This window comes from Callorhinus ursinus, unplaced genomic scaffold (assembly GCF_003265705.2).
Source record: "Callorhinus ursinus isolate GAN/ISIS: 27379988/994484 unplaced genomic scaffold, GSC_fseal_2.0 scaffold14, whole genome shotgun sequence".
Taxonomy (NCBI): Eukaryota; Metazoa; Chordata; class Mammalia; order Carnivora; family Otariidae; genus Callorhinus; species Callorhinus ursinus.
Window position 1 is genome coordinate 15761765 of NW_027397076.1, and position 16675 is coordinate 15778439.

Sequence of the window (16675 nt, forward strand, 5' to 3'; positions counted from 1 at the left end):
TAAATGCAAGAGCATTGTGATGGATGAACAGTTTACGTTACAGCTGTACCATACACTATACTTACAAAAGATCTATAGCTAAGTAGTATCTTTCCTTTCTTTTCTTTTTTTAAAAGATTTTATTTATTTATTTGTCAGACAGAGAGAGCGCACAAGCAGGGGGAGTGGCAGGCAGAGGGAGAAGCAGGCTCCCTGCCAAGCAAGGAGCCCTATGCGGGACTCAATCCCATGACTCTGGGATCACGACCCCAGCCGAAGGCAGATGCTTAACCGACTGAGCTCACCCAGATCTTTATTTTCGAAGGTTAAATGACAAAGCAACCTACACACGCTTGGTGTAACTTCTCACTGCTCTCTGCAAGCGGAAAAAAGCACCTCAGAGTTCTTCCTGTCTATTCTTTGATGATCACAGCTCCTTCAGCAGAGCCTGGATAGTTGCTATTAGGACCCCAGTTAGGGCTGTCCTTTCATGGGTAACTCTCAGGCTGTTTTATAGCTCAAGTCTTCTGCATCCACAGAAGTTATGCTCCGTTTTCCCCAGAGGCTTATTTATGCTCAGGATTAGGGAAGGCATGGAAGTGCAAAGTCCCTTCCCAGAGTTCTTTTCAGTGGAGTTCTCCTCCCCTCCTGCTCACTAGGGACTAGCGGAACACCCCGATCCTCTGATCCTCTCGCTTGGATTCCTCCTTTCTCCCCCACTTTCCTCCTTATTACCTTCCTTTCTTTCCTGTTTCCTTAAAAGGAACATTGAGTAGTGTTAAGTTTCAGGCACTGTACCCAGTACTAGGAACACCACAATGAACGATAGACTCTCTCTGCCCCCCCCCCCCACCCGGAACATTTAAACCATTAGGGAAAAGAAGAAAAAGAGGCAACTGTCATATGTCCCTGTGGTAGGCACCTCTGAGATGGCCCAATACTCCCCGCCTCCTGGCATTCATGCCCTTGTATAATCCTCTCTCCTGAGTGTCACCTGGACTCAGTGATTTGCTTCTAACAAACAGAATCTGGCTGAGCAGTGGTATGTCACTTCCGAGATTGGGTGATAAACAGACTGGCTCGCATGGTGAGCTCCCACCACCACCTCCCCCCCCCCCCCCCCCCCCCCCCCCCGCCCCGACTCTAGGGGAAGCACACTGCCATGTGCCTCAGCTCGGTGCTACACAGCCAGTGTCATTTGTCCGAAATAGCGGCTCATTCGGTTAAACATCTGCCGTCAGGTCAGGGATCGAATCCCACATCAGGCTCCTTGCTCAGCAGGAAGCCTGCTTCTCCCTCTGCTCTCCCTCTGCTTGTGTGCCTCTCTCTCTCTGACAAATAAATAAAATCTTAAAACGAACAAACAAAAAGAAATAGAAGGCAACTGTAAACACAACCACAAGGAAAGCAAAACAATTCTGTTCAATCCTAACAAGAGGAGATTGCCCATTGAACTCTCTGAATCTAAGACCTCCTGGCTCCTTCTGTGTCACTCCGAAGAAGAGAGGTGATAAAACTACAGTAGTACCAACCTTGAATATTCTTGATATGATAAGGATTAAAGAGGATTGAAGAAGGAATCATATGGTTTTACTTTTTTTATTTTTTCATGTAATTTTATTTTAGTTATTGCCGCATCCAGGTACATGTACATGTAACATTCACCTCTTTTCCGTGACACTTTGCAAACACTGCCCTGCGCAAATCAGCCAAGACCCTCGCCCACAGAGACAACTCAGTGCTCTTAGCCAGGGAAAGCTGTGTTTTTGTTGTTGTTTGGGTTTTTTAAAAAAAAATTTAAGGAGGCTCCACCCCCAGCATGGGTCTTGAACTCAAAACCCTGAGATCGAGAATTGCATGCTCTATGGACTGAGCCAGCCAGGCACCCCAGGGAAAGCCAGACCCAAGACAATGGTTCTGCACCTGGGTGTGTGGCACAGTGGGGTTCCATGAAGTTTCATGGTGTGTTACCAGATTTTGATCAATATATAAAATTGATTTTCCCCCTCCAGCTGAGGATACCGATTTTTATGAATGTATGACCGAAGGCTCGGCAAAGTGAGTTGGGTATCCCACTCTCCCTCCTTAAGAAACATCGCCTCTCTGTGGGAACAGTGAATTGGAATAGTAGTCAGGACTATAACCACTCAAAGGCTACATAGCAATAAAGGATAACCCAGTGAATAGTAAAATAACTCAGGAAAGTCTTCTCAATTTTCCAAAACTTGCTTTTTAAAAACCATTCACCGTGGGGTGCTTGGCTGGCTCAGTTGGAAGAGCATGTGACTTTTGACTTCAGGGTCCTGAGTTAGAGTCCCATGTTGGAGGTAGAGATTACTAAAAATAAATAGATAAACTTTAAAAACAAAACAAAACAGAACAACAACAACAAAACCCATTTACCTTTAATGCCTTTGAGCACACTGTCCAAACTTCTAGAATTCATAGATGTACCTAATCCTCCCATTTTAGGGTTGAGCAATCAAGTCAAATGTCAACATGCCTGCAGTACATTCTTGTGCATTTATAGGAATGAATATTTCTTATTCATTTGTTCTGTCAAAGCAATAAAATATGACTAGTGATTTGTGGTGATAAAATTCTCTCTGAAACGCTTCCTAAAATGTAACTTGATTTTTTTCTTTCTCTAAGATATATTATGAAAAACACTTTGAGTTTGTAAATGATTTGTTCCAAGTGACAACAGAAAATAACATTTCCTAAAGGAATAGTATTTTTCCTTTCTCAGAATGGGATATGCCTGATGTACTTTTAGATCAAACAGTGTGGTCATGCCCTGGAAATTCAGGGGTGGGGAAGAGGGGTGCAGGGCAGCAGCTGGGGGTACAGTTTGGGGCATAATAACAGAAGAAGGAGGTACAGGGTTAGAGAATTACTATTTCTCCTCCAGTGCAGAACTGGGCCATGTTTGGGTGCCTGCAGTGAGCTTGGCAGAAAGTCACTTGCTTCCTCAAGCTGTTATGTTCCACAGGACTTGCTGTCTACATGACTGTCTTAGTGAATGGCCTATTTTGTAAACTAAATGCCACAGTATTTCCACATATCCAAATTAGAAGAAATATGCTGACCTAAAATATGAAAATCTATTGAAATATCAGACTTGATTATTTTTTTCCTGAAATTTTAATAGCGATTCTTGCCTAGCATCCCCCAAATGATTTTATTTTATTTTTAAAAAGATTTTATTTATGTATTTATTTGAGAGAGAGAGAGTGCGTGGGAGTGGGGGGGATGGACAGGGGAGAGAGAGAGAGAGTCTCAAGCAGACTCCCCGCTGAGCACGGAGCTCCATCCCACAACCCCAAGATCGTGACCTCAGCCGAAACCAAGAGTCGGACACCTAAGCAACTGAGCCACCCCTAGCATCCTCAAAATGACTTTAAATAAGAATCTAACTTGTATTGAAATGTTTGAGTCCCAGACAGGAAAAAAATAAGTCACGAGAGGAGACTAGAGAGGAGGGATTCAAGTAACACTTTCTCTCTTTGAGACTTAACCCACCACTATTTTCTGGCCTCGAGGAAGGAGCTTTCACAGAAGCAAAATAAGTTCTGTTTGCTTAAAAGAACAAATCAATAATAATTCCATTTAATTGGGACATTAATAACAGAGGAAAAAGGACAGATTGCCGTACTCCAGCCGGTCAGCCTCAGGGCATGCAGGACCACATATCTGGCTGGTGGGGAGGAAGTGGAGGCTGGAACCAGGCTCAGGAACAGGATTTGGCTGTGGCTCTGACCCCCACAGATGCTGGCCGGTGGTCCAAGTTAATGTTCAAAGGGGAGGGATAAAAAATGTAATCGCATCCCATGCTGATACCTAAGGGGGTCCAGTTGACAGGTGGAGCATGTCAGCCAAGGACTCCATGCACAGGTGACACTTCAAGTTAGCAGGGAACTCATATCATATTTGCAAATCCTTCATCTTTTTGGAGTAGAACCTTAGCCAGCAACTCAGGAGTCAGTGAAGAAATCTCTAGACCCCCAAGAGGAGGAATGGTGAGATTTGGCAATGCTCCAGCAGAGCAGAGCTGGGCTCTCCTCAGGGAAATGAAGACAAGCTAGATGCCCCCCATCCCATAGTGAGATTTAGGGGAGTGTTACAACTCAATGGACCCACCAAATGCATCACAAACATTGGGCCTACAGAAAAACAACTATTTTGGGTGCCTGGGTGGCTCAGTTGGTTAAGCGACTGCCTTCGGCTCAGGTCATGATCCTGGAGTCCCAGGATCGAGTCCCGCGTCGGGCTCCCTGCTCGGCAGGGAGTCTGCTTCTCCCTCTGACCCTATCCCCTCTGATGTGCTCTCTCTCTCTCATTCTCTCTCTCTCAAATAAATAAATAAAATCTTTAAAAAAAAATAAAAACAACTATTTTCAGAACCCACCCACTTGCAAAACTGGGCTTCAGTGAGGCTAAGTTAGAAGATATGAGATAACCAAAGTACTTTGCCCTGGCAAGTAGAATCTGCAGTACTCATTGAAGGCATGCTGAAGGCATAGTCCTATACTATATTTCATGGAAAGAAAGTATGAAAGAATTTATAGGATCCCAAATGTCCAATAAACAAATGAAAGGTGCCCAACCTCATTGGCAATCAGGGAAACGCAAGTTAAAACCACAATTAGGAGCATTTCACACCCAACAGGCGTACATGAGAACAGCACTACAGCATTGCAAAAAAATTAAAATTACCTAAACATTCATTGATAGGATGGGTATTTGACTTAGCAACAAATATTTGTGGTAATTTGAATTTTGTATTATATTTTGCAATGCAATGCTATAAAAATGCTATAAAGCAGTGAACATGAATGAACATGAGCCAGTAGAGAAAATTGACAGCACATTCATGAAACAAATAATGTATTTCTAGAGCAACACAAGCTTAAGTTGTGGAATGTATCTAAATATGTAAGTTAATGCAGAAAAGCACTTTGTTTTTACTTCTAACATAACACTTGCAGATTCTATTGCACATTTTTTATTAAAACTTTTTTTTAAGATTTTATTTATTATTTATTTATTTATTTATTTATTTGAGAGAGAGAGAAACAGCATGAGAGGGGAGAGGGCCAGAGGGAGAAGCAGGCTCCCCGCTGAGCAGGGAGCCTGATGTGGGACTCGATCCCAGGATTCCGGGATCACGACCTGAGTGGAAGGCAGTCGCTTTACCAACTGAGCTACCCAGGCACCCTCTATTGCACATTTTTTAAAAAGCTTTTATTTATTTGAGAGAGAGAGAACGAGAGAGAGAGAGAGCATGAGCGGCAGAGGCAGAGGGAGAAGCAGATTCCCCACTGAGCAAGGAGCCCAACGCGGGGCTCTGTTATTATGCCCAAAACTCCCAGGATCTGGAGATCATGACCTGAGCTGAAGGCAGTCACTTAACCAACTGAGCCACCCAGGGACCCCTCTCTTGTACATTTTTATTTAGATGTCCAGTGACCCAATATGACGGTACGTTTTTTTATTAAAGTATAAATGACAAAAAACATTATATTAGTTTCAGGTGTACAACACAATGACTCGATACTTGTATACATTATAAAATAATCACCACAATAAATCTATTTACCACCCATCCCCACACAGAGTTACAGAAAAATATTTTTTTTATGATGAGAACTTTCAAGATCTACTTTCTTGGCAACTTCTAAGTATGCAGTCCATTACTATTGACTATAGTCACCATGCAGTGTACAACATCCCCATGACTTATTTATTTTATTTTATTTTATTTTATTTTATTTTATTTTATTTTTTTTAAAGATTTTATTTATTTATTCATGAGAGACGGGGGGGGGGAGAGAGAGAGAGAGAGAGAGAGAGAGAGAGAGAGAAGCAGGCTCCCAAGGAGCAGGGAGCCCGATGCGGGGCTCGATCCCAGGACCTCGGGATCATGACCCGAGCCGAAGGCAGATGCTTAACCATCTGAGCCACCCAGGCGCCCGACTTATTTATTTTATAACAGTAAGTTTGTACCCCTTGATCCCTTCCACCCGTTTAGCCCATCCCCCTCCCCTGTAGCAGCCACCAGTTTGTTCTCTGTATCTGTGAGTTTTGTTTCTAGATTCCACATATAATGGAAGTCATGTGGTATTTGTCTTTCTCTGACTTAGTTCATTTAGGGTATCATGTTGTTGCAAATGGCAAGATATTTGCAAATTATATATCCAATAATGGGTTAATATCCAACATATGTAAAGAACTGAAACAACTCAATAACAAAAAAACAATCTGTTTAAAAAATGGGCAGAGGGTGTGAATAGACATTTTTCCAAAGAAGGCATACAAATGGCCAATGGGCACAGGAGAAGGTGCTCAGTATCACTCATCATCAGGGAAATGCAAATCAAAGCCACAATGAGATATCACCTCACACCTGTCAGAATGGCTAACACCTTTCTAACGCCAATGGCTAACACCAATAACACAAGAAATAACAAGTGTTAGCAAGGATGTGGAGAAATGCAGTATTGGTGGGAATGTAAATTGGTGTAGCCACTACGGAAAACAGTATGGAGGTTCCTCAAAAAATTAAAAATGGAGCTACCCTACGATACAACAATTTCACTACTGGGTATTTACCCAAAGAAAATGAAAACACTAATTCAAAAAGATATCTATACCCTTATGTTCATTGCAGCATTATTTACAATAGCCCAAATATGGAAACAACCTAAGTGTCCACTGATGGATGAATGGATAAAGAAACTGGGAGATACACACACACACACGCACACACACACACACGCACACAACACACAACACACAATGGAATACTACTCGGCCATAAAGAAATAAAATCTTGCCATTTACAACAGTAAGTTTTTTGAAGGCAGGAACCATGCCAAATGCCTTTATAGAATGAGTACTGAATAATGTTAGTTGAATGAATTAGTAAGTGAATGAAGAGTGAAAGACACCAGTTGCTTAGCTGTCATCTCTTAGACCAAGGTCACAGCCATCACTGCTAATCTTTGGCTCCTGCCCGTCCTCCTGTCCAACCTGGGCTTTTTCTGGGGCCCCTGACTTTCCCTTCATGCTCTTACTGGATCAATCAGGGCAAGTTGGCAGAGCAATGATCTGTCCCCATAGCTCCATCCACATTTTTCATCTCAGCTTCTATTATCTGGATGTCTTTAAGGAAACCTTGCAAATGGACTCTACTTTTTCTATGATATGTATTTGTGTATGTTCCTGTGTCCTCGTGTGCATGTGCATAAGATACAGGCTGAATGCAGGGGTCAAATGTTGAGCTTTCCCTCTACCATATCACTCCTAATTTTAGGGACACTCAGAAAAGTCACACTCAGAAAAATAAGTGAAACATGAATCCTGTGGCTACGCTCAGAGCGCTTTGATGGGCCTTGAACGTTAAGAGGCATCTCAGGGACATCTCTAGAATAAATCCAAAGAATAGTATGTATTAGGAAGGATGGAGGCCTTTAAAAATTCTAAAAAGGACAATAACAAAAAGAATGTTCAAGGAGTATTTAAAGCAGGAAAAACAAGAAAAGGAATAAACCTACTGCCAAGGGAATATGAACAGATGGCCCAGAGAAAATAGAAAAACCCCACTTTTGCTTTGATTTTCAAAAGCAGCACTTCTCAAAGTGGGTTCCACAAAATGCTAGTTCTTTAGTAGATTTTGCAGGAAGAAGAGTTGCATGACCAGACACGTTTGGGAAACATTGGGAAAATACCCAGATCTCTTTACTGCAGGAATTTTTATTTATTTATTTATTTATTTATTTATTTATTTATTTATTTATTTATTTATTTATTTGATGCTTTAAGATGCTACAGTGTCCTCCAAGAGAAGGGTAGAGTCTTCACCACTATTCAGATTTATGTAATAATTGACACTAGTATTTTGTGGAACACTCTTTGGAAAACAGTCTTTAAGGCAAAAAGAATGGTTTCCAACCAAAACTTGCAGAATCAATACTGCAAAGGCAAAACTGCATTAGGGAACTAGTTTTGTCCTTGAGGAAACTTTGAGGGAGAAAAAGCGGACTTGACTATTTTCAAAGATTTCAAATCTTTCAGCCCAGAAGATACATTCCAACTACTAACATCAGTTGTGAGAAATAAAAGGAAAGGTTAACGTTTCTATTAGCTTGGAAATGAGCAAGTCACATAGCCAAAGAAAAGTTTAAAACACTTGAGACCAAAATACAATCTCCACCTAACACTAAAAATCAATTTTCCTTCCATTATGATTCTTCTATTTCAAGTGACAAAAACCACCAATGACTGGTGGGACTTTTACTGGGAAGAAAAATGAGAGACTAGAGACTGAGGCTTGAAACCAGGACAAGAACCAGGGAAGCTGGCGGGGGGCGGCGTGGGGGGCACAGGAGAACCTGAAATACATGCTTTTGAACCTGCCGTGGCCAAAACAAATTTCTCCAAACATTTCCCCCTATTGGTTACTCTGCTAAAGTCTCTAAGTCCCAGGAGGGGGATTCCGTTGGAACCCGCCTCTTGGCCAAGGGAGAGCTGGCCACCAAGAATACACACAATGGGGAGATGTGTTACCCAAAATAAAATGAAGGGTTGGTAGAGAGAAATGAATGGTGAGTGGCTGAAAGTCAACATGTTCCCACTTTATGTTTCCTAAGAACAAGCTGTTCCAGATTCATCTAATTGCCCAGAGTTGGTAAAACTCTGAAATGGCATAGAACTGTATCATTGATTCATTGTGTGTATTTAATTCATTTGTTTATTTGTAAATATTCAATACTGACCAGTTAAACACAAGGCACTTAAGTACACAAATCACATTCCTCTCCTGCTTAAACCTTCCATGGTTTACACTTAGGATAAAATACAAAATCCCTAATGTTGCCCTGAAGGCTCCATGGCTTCTCGACCCTGGACTCTCTTTCATCCCTGTGTCCTTGGCCCGGCCATTCCAACCCAAGTGGCCCCGCACTTGCCACACATGGTTGCGTCTCGCTCAAGCCTGAATCACCCGAATCACTCCTAGCCATGTTGGGCCTCAAGTTAAACGCTGGTTCTTCAGAGAAGCTTTGCTAAACCCCCAGTCAGAGTCTGCCTCTCCTGCTGTTCTGGCCCCTGGCACCCTGGATTCTTGCTTCGTAGCATACATTTCACTCTTCTGTTTTTCCTGTTGATTTATGTAACACTCTCTCCCTCAGGAGATGGCATACCTCCCAAATCTAAAGACCACATCTATTTTGTTCAGTTCCAAAATGTAAAATCTAACACAGACCGGTGTTGGACCGGTGTTGGCACACAGCAGATAAGATTCAGAAACGAGTACAGACTGTATTTACTTGGAGCCTGTGTTCTAGGGATAAAAACTGTGATGACCACTGGAAAAAGTGCAGTCCTGGAGGGTTGTAGAAAGTACCAAAGGAACACCCCGAGGGGGAGTTACTTTGGCCAGGAGGCAATTTCACAAGGTCTCTCCTGAGGTCCTTGAAGAGTTCTCCAAAGAGGGTGAAATGGGAGGTAGACAGCACCAGGTAGCCAAAGCAGAGAGGGAGGGAGGGAGGGAGGAGAGCAAAGTCTGAGGGGTGCGGCCTTTAGGGAGGGTGCCACAGGACTGTGGCTATTGCCCTGAAGGCAGTCGGGATCCAAGACTTGGATGAAGACAGAAAGAATGATTATGAAATTGGCACATGACCCAGAACTGGGAAGAATGACTAATACATTGTTTTGTCCTGAAATTCTGTTCCATCAGGTTTGCTGTAAAAATGCATTCTACGTTACTTTCCTTAATGGAACATTTGCTTTCTATTCATTAGTAGTGTCTTTGTGTTTAAATATATTTGTAATTTAATTCAAATGGCTTGGAAAAGGGTGTTTTTAAGAGAACAGATCAATGGCTTGACATTCTGGAATGATAAGTATCTTACAAAGTTAATTCGTGATGCCAGAGTTAAAACCAAAAACATGAAACCCAAATATTTTGTATTCCTTTCTCCAACTCATGTGCTGTCAGGCTTTCAACTGTTACCATAACATGATTTTTTTTTTAAAGATTTTCTTTATTTATTTGACAGAGAGAGACAGAGCAAGAGAGAGAGCACACAAGCAGGCGGAGTGGGAGAGGGGGAAGCAGGCTTCCTGCCGAGGAGGGAGCCCCATGTGGGGCTCGATCCCAGGACCCTGGGATCACGACCTGAGCCGAAGGCAGATGCTTAACGACTGAGCCACCCAGGCGCCCCTTGTAACATGATTTTTTTATTAAACTCTTACTTTTTTTCCCTTTGCACAATCAGGCCTAAATTCCATGCTGGGCACACTATGGAAAGACTGTATGTCTGATGCTTACTCAGTTGTTAAAATGAGGTAATAAAAACCACTTTCACTTCCCACCCTCTGTCTTTCCCTCCCTCCCCCCCTTCCTCCCGTTTTCCTGCCTTCCTTCCTCCTTCCACAAACATTTATTAAGATCCTAACATGAGCCTGGAGCTTTGCTAGGTGCACGCATTTTGAATATCTAATACTTGGATTCAGGCATATTTAACCAGCTATACCCATGATTAACGTGATGCAATGTGATTAAATTGGCCCATTACAGTACACCTCCAGAAGCCTCTCATTCATGTTTAAACTCCTTATTGCAGCCAATTTGATGTAACAGAGTTGCCTCTACACACACACACACACACACACACACACACACACACACACACACTCATCCATGGACACTGATTCACCACCATGCAGTCTTGGTTACTTTATGGTTTGCTCCTACTTTGAGAGCAGAATAAAAATGTGCTCAGCTGACTCTTTGGTGAGTCAGTACGCCTTTTTATTTCCTAATTCTAATTCTAGTGAAGGCTGGAATAAGCAGTTCTCCACCCAGCAATTGTAATTAAACCCACTAATTTAAAAAAAATCCCCATAAACCTAACACATCAGTTAAAATGCTTGTAGGTTCTATCTAACAAAAATGGGACTCCAACAAGTACATAGTTCTGCGCATGACATATCAAACAAGACTGGCTGATGTGTCACTCTTGGTCTGCTTCCTCGTCCTCTGCTCTTGCCCCTTCCTTGCTTTGTTATTTTTGGTATTTAGTACAACACCCGGGTCTTCTTGAGTAAGGACAGAAGACAAACATTTGTTGGCACTTGTGCCTGATGTTCACCCACATCCCGTTGACACAAGAAAAAAAATATCCTGAAGAGTATTATTTAAATTAGGGTTTATCTAAATCATTCATTTTATAGTATTTTTTTTTTTGATGGGCGGGGCAGGGGTGAGAAGGGGCAGAGGAAGAAGGAGAGGAAGAATCTGAAGCAGGCTCCATGCCCAGTCGGGAGCCCGAGGTGGGGCTCGATCTCACAACCCTGAGATCATGACCTGAGCCAAAATCAAGAGTTGGACGCTTAACTGACTGAGCCACCCAGGTGCCCCTAAATCATTTAGTTTAAAATAAAGTAGGATTCTATATGTTTAGCAAAACTACTTTATAAAGTGAAGTTGAGGGTAAATCTTAATAGATTGTATGGATGTAGACAGAAATTTTCCTGTTGATAAGAATTGAAGATACAGCCTCAGGGGCATAGATGATGAGTGAGAAGTAGCCCCACGTTTTAAAGATGGGTTCTCAAAACATGTACACAGGCCTTACTGTGAAACGGACGTTCCAGTCCAGCAACCGTCTCCCCCACAGCCATTAGCAGAGAAGGCCAAAGATTCAGTTGGGCAGATGTATCTTTAGGGGGACTTCACAAGAGGAGAGAGCCCAGTAGCATTTCTTCCCTGTGCGCCTGGGACATTGCTCCTCCTACCAGAGCCAAGAGAAGGAGGCAGTGAGAGTGCCCCTTGGAGAACTGGGAGCGCTAGCTAGCCGGAACGGAATGCGGGACTCTCACTCCCTGGCCAGGTGCTTGCAGCACTGGAAGAATGGGCACACCTGCCCTGTGCTGCTACAGGAGTGGAAGACAGGGCTACTATCCTAGTGGCTGGAGGCAGACACAGCGTTCTAGGATTCAGCTGGGCAAGAATGCACAATGTTTCCCATGGACCAAGGGGACAAGGTAGAGACTGTCTACCAAATGAGATAAAAGGACGGGCCATGCCATAATGAGAGAAACAGGGAGATTTTGAATTTGATGAAAAATTAAAGTGAATTTAGGTTGGACTGAAATTTTCCATAGCTGAAAATGAGACTCTTCTCACATCTGGAAGTGACCCTAAAGGTAAGGGACCTGCCTGAAATGTCACTGGGGGGCAGAGAAGGGAGATCTTGTTTAAAAAGGCAGAGGTGAGGGACCCCTGGGTGGCTCACTGGGTTAAGTGTCTGCTTTTGGCTGGGGCCCTGATCTCAGGGTCCTGGGATTGAGCCCTACATCTGGCTGCGTGCGCAGCAGGGAGCCAGCTTCTCCCTCTGCCTGCCACTTCCCCTGCTTGTGCTCTCGCTCTCTCATTCTCTTTGACCAAAAAAAAAAAAAGCAGAGGTGGGAGGGGAGGGGGCACTGTGCTGACTCAATCAGTTGAGCCTGCGACTCTTGATTTTGGGGTTGTAAGTTCGAGTCCCATGTTGGGTGTAGAGATTACTGAAAAAATTAAAAATTAAATAAAATAGGGTGCCTGGACTCAGTCAAGTGTCCAACTCTTTTTTTTTTAAGATTTTATTTATTTATTTGAGAGAGAGAGAGAATGAGAGAGAGAGAGCACGAGAGGGAAGAGGGTCAGAGGGAGAAGAAGACTCCCCGCCGAGCAGGGAGCCCAATGTGGGACTCGATCCCGGGACTCCAGGACCGTGACCTGAGCTGAAGGCAGTCGCTTAACCAACTGAGTCACCCAGGCGTCCCTCAAGTGTCTGACTCTTGATTTCAGCTCAGGGTTGTGAGATCCATCCCCGTGAGACTGAGCCCTGAGTCAGGCTCTGTGCTGAGCATGGAGCCTACTTAAGATTCTCTCTCTTTCTCTTCCTTTGCCCCTCCCCCCAGCTTGTGCCCTCTCTCTCTCTCTCTCTCTCTCTAAAAAAAATAAATAAATAAAATTTTAAAAATAAAATAAAGGCAGAGGTGGGAGAAAAGCTGTTTACTGATTATAATTACTAACTCAGCACATTTAATAGAGCAGTTACACCATTTATTTAAAAAGTAATTATTACACCACCTATGGAGTATTCTTTCCAAAACAAAAAAAATTAATTTTGAACCTGAATTTAATCAAGCCTCTTGAACTAACTAGCAGATTATGGGAAAGATGGGAGATGGAAGAACTTGTTAATGACACCAGGAGGATGCCATCAGCCAACTCCAGAATATTAGAAATGCCACAGGACAGAACCTTTTGTTGTTCACAAGTGTGATGATTGGGTGTTCAGCCACCGTGTGAAATGTGCCTCCCTCAAATCTTGTCACGACATAATTGGCACCTTACTCATCTGATGTGAAAAGGAAAAAAAAAATCCCACAGGACAAAATCCCTTTTCTCTTCAACAAATACATGGCTTAAAAGAAAAAAGAGAAGGGGAATTGTCATAAGTTAAAAGAAACCTAAGAGAATGTCTAAATATGTAATGTGTGCACTGTGTTGGAATTTTCATTAGAACAACTATAAAAAGATATTTCTGAGACAATCAGGGAAAGTTGAACTTGCATTGGATATTAAATATATTAAGGAATTTTTATGAATTTGGGAGGGCATGATAATGCTATTATGCTTTTTTTCTTGTAAGTTCTCATGCCCTAGAGAAACATTCTAAGGTATTTATAAGTGATGAGATATGATGTCTGGGATTCGTTTTTAAATACTGTAGGATAAGAGAAAATAAAGTGTGAATTTGAGGAGAAGATCAATGAAAAAAGAATAGTAGAATGGGAATAATTGTTGAAGCTAGGTGATGGGTACACGAATGCTTCATTGTACTATTCTATTTTTGTATATGTACAACTTCCTATGGGGCGCCTGGGTGGCTCAGTTAATTGTCTGACTCTTGATTTCAGCTCAGGTCATGATCTTGGGGGTCCTGGGATGGAGCCTCAAGTTGGGCTCCCCACTCAGTGGGAAGTCTGCTTCTCTCTCTCTCTCTCTTCCCTCTGCCCTTCCCCCTGCTTGTGTTTTCTCTCTCTCTAAAACAAATAGATAAGTCTTAAAATTTTTTTTCTATGATAAAAAGTTAAAAAATGAAAAATTAAATTAAAAAGCTGTTTAGATATCAAATATTTTTATTTTTATTTTTTTAAGGTCTGTGGTGTAGGAGAATGGTAAAAAGTTCAAGTGTAGGAGTTAAACTTAGTTTTGAATACTGGCTACAACTGTTATCAGTTATGTGACCTTAGGCGAGCCACTTAACTTCCTAAGCCCCATTTTCCCCATCTGCCAAAGTGGGAATAATAACAATGCCTATTATTGTTGCTGCAAGGATTTAATGAGATAATACATATAAAACTTAACAAAGCACAGAGTTGCTGCAAGTATTAGAGAAATCAGTAATGTCTGCAAGGAGGCACAGAGTAAGTGCTAATATTAGCTTAATCAGATTTCATGTTCACTTCTCTCTCTGTTTAACCTACTATCTTTGATATTATAGTTGCCTTGTTACTTTTCAGTCTGAAAACTGCAATGCTGACATGAAATGTGCTTAGGCAGAAATCCTCAGGGGTGGGGAACTGGTTTTATATCTCCTCACCTTGGAATCCATCCGGACTTAACCTTTGATCAGTTGGAGTTCTATGATTGCAAGTCACAGAAAACAATTCTGAATAACTTAAGACAGAAAAAAAGAAATCTTACAGCATACAAGGACAATCTGGATCTGGGAAGGCAGACTTAGGGCAAGCTCAGGAACCAGAAACACTCTAGTAGAGATCTAAGTAACATAAAATCATAATGTTTAAATTCCTCAGGTTACTACAGTCAGGATGAATGGACTTGAATTATTTGAAATCTCTGTATCACTTTGCTCAAGATTTCAGTTTCAGAGACAGCGTGGCTGAGTGGCCCCGTTTGGGTCACATGCCCATCCGTGGGTTGGAATGGGGAAGTGGATTGGGTACCTCTAGTGACTGTATCTGGTGATGGAGGGATTCATATCTGTGTCAGACCCCTAGTTGTTCCATAATGACCATTTTTCTGTTCTTCCACGGAAATAAGGTTTTAACTGGCCAACTACCTGCCCCGCCAAATACTCCATTTCCTAGCCTCCCTAGAAGCTCCATGAGGCCCTGTGATAAAAGTAGAAATATGTGACATTTCCAGGTTCTGTCCTTAATAGAATTAGAGATACGCTCCTCCTTCCCATGGCTGAAAGAAAACTACAGTTGCAACAGCCACCTTGGACCTATGTATGACAGGAATAGGGCCACAAGATTTAGTAAATAAAAATACAGGATGCCCAGTTAAATTTGAATTTCAGATAAACAAGGAAATCTTTTTTAAAAAACTTAAGTATGTCCCATGCAACATTGGAAGACAGAGAAGTTCAACATAAATTGTTAAGTGAGAATAGAGTGGAGAGCTGAATAGTATGGATGCACTGTATGTTAATGACCTGTAGGCTAGTGTATGTTTAGAAAAGAGTCATTTATGTTTAAATATGACCATTTTTTTAAAGATTTTATTTATTTATTTGACAGAGAGAGACACAGTGAGAGAGGGAACACAAGCAGGCGGAGTGGGAGAGGGAGAAACAGGCTTCCCGCTGAGCAGGGAGCCCCATGTGGGGCTCGATCCCAGGACCCTGGGATCATGACCTGAGCCGAAGGCCGACGCTTAACGACTGAGCCACCCAGGCGCCCCTAAATATGACCATTCTGACTGTGATATGAACAATGATTTAGAGAGGAAGGAGAGGAAGAGCAGCAAGAAATAATGGTGGCCTAGACCAGTTGGCAGCATTAGGAATGGAAAAGAGTAGATAGTTGGTGATATACATTGAATATAAATACATGTGTTTTGGGGATATACTAAATCGTTACCAGTGGTTTTCACAGGGTGGGCAGAGAGTAAAAATATGTGGGAATTTCACATTCTAAGTCATATAACTTCAGTAGGAAAGATTGATATTTTTGACTTCCTAGAAATAAAAAAAGTTCTGTATATTTAAAAGTATCATGAAAAGCTAAAAGATGAAGGCAAAGTTGGAAAAATCAATTATAAAATATATTCTGGACAAAGGATTAATATTCCTAATATATAAAGTGCTCCTATAAATCCAAAGGACAGAGATTAGCATACTAGTAGTAAATGAGCAAAAGACATGAAAAGTCACAAAAGAAATGCATATTTCCAATCAACTGAAAACATTCTACCTTGTTAATCAGAACAGAAATGCATATGACAACTAGACAGTATTTTCTTCCTAAATTGGCTTTTTTTTTTTTTTTTGAAAAGAACGATCTCATTGTTGGTTATGCAATTTCCTTGAGTAAGGTTATCAGAGAGTGGGATTTGGGTTTGGGAGTTTAGTTTGTCTGCAATGAAGTAGCTTTGGATGATAACAAATCCAAAGGTAGTCCCCAGAGTAGGTCGCACTTTGTGAATGGGCTTACTGTAGCTGATGAATTGGGAGATCACCGTATCAGGTGGGTTATCAATGTCTAACACAAGTAACAGTAACTATCTGTTATTGAGTATTGAAAATGTGCCGCTGGCACATGCTAAATGCTCACAAAATTCTATTAGAGGAGGTGCTAATGTCCTTCACATCTTACCAGGAAAAAGCCCAAG

At 41.9% G+C, this 16675-nt stretch overlaps 1 non-coding gene across 1 annotated transcript; it reads left to right on the plus strand.

Moving 5' to 3' along the window:
* The first annotated feature begins 13288 nt into the window (after positions 1 to 13288).
* On the plus strand, positions 13289 to 13394 carry LOC112831260 (small nucleolar RNA U13). Its single transcript, XR_003210115.1, has one exon. It is a non-coding gene; the product is annotated as a small nucleolar RNA U13 (small nucleolar RNA).
* The last annotated feature ends 3281 nt before the right edge of the window (positions 13395 to 16675 follow it).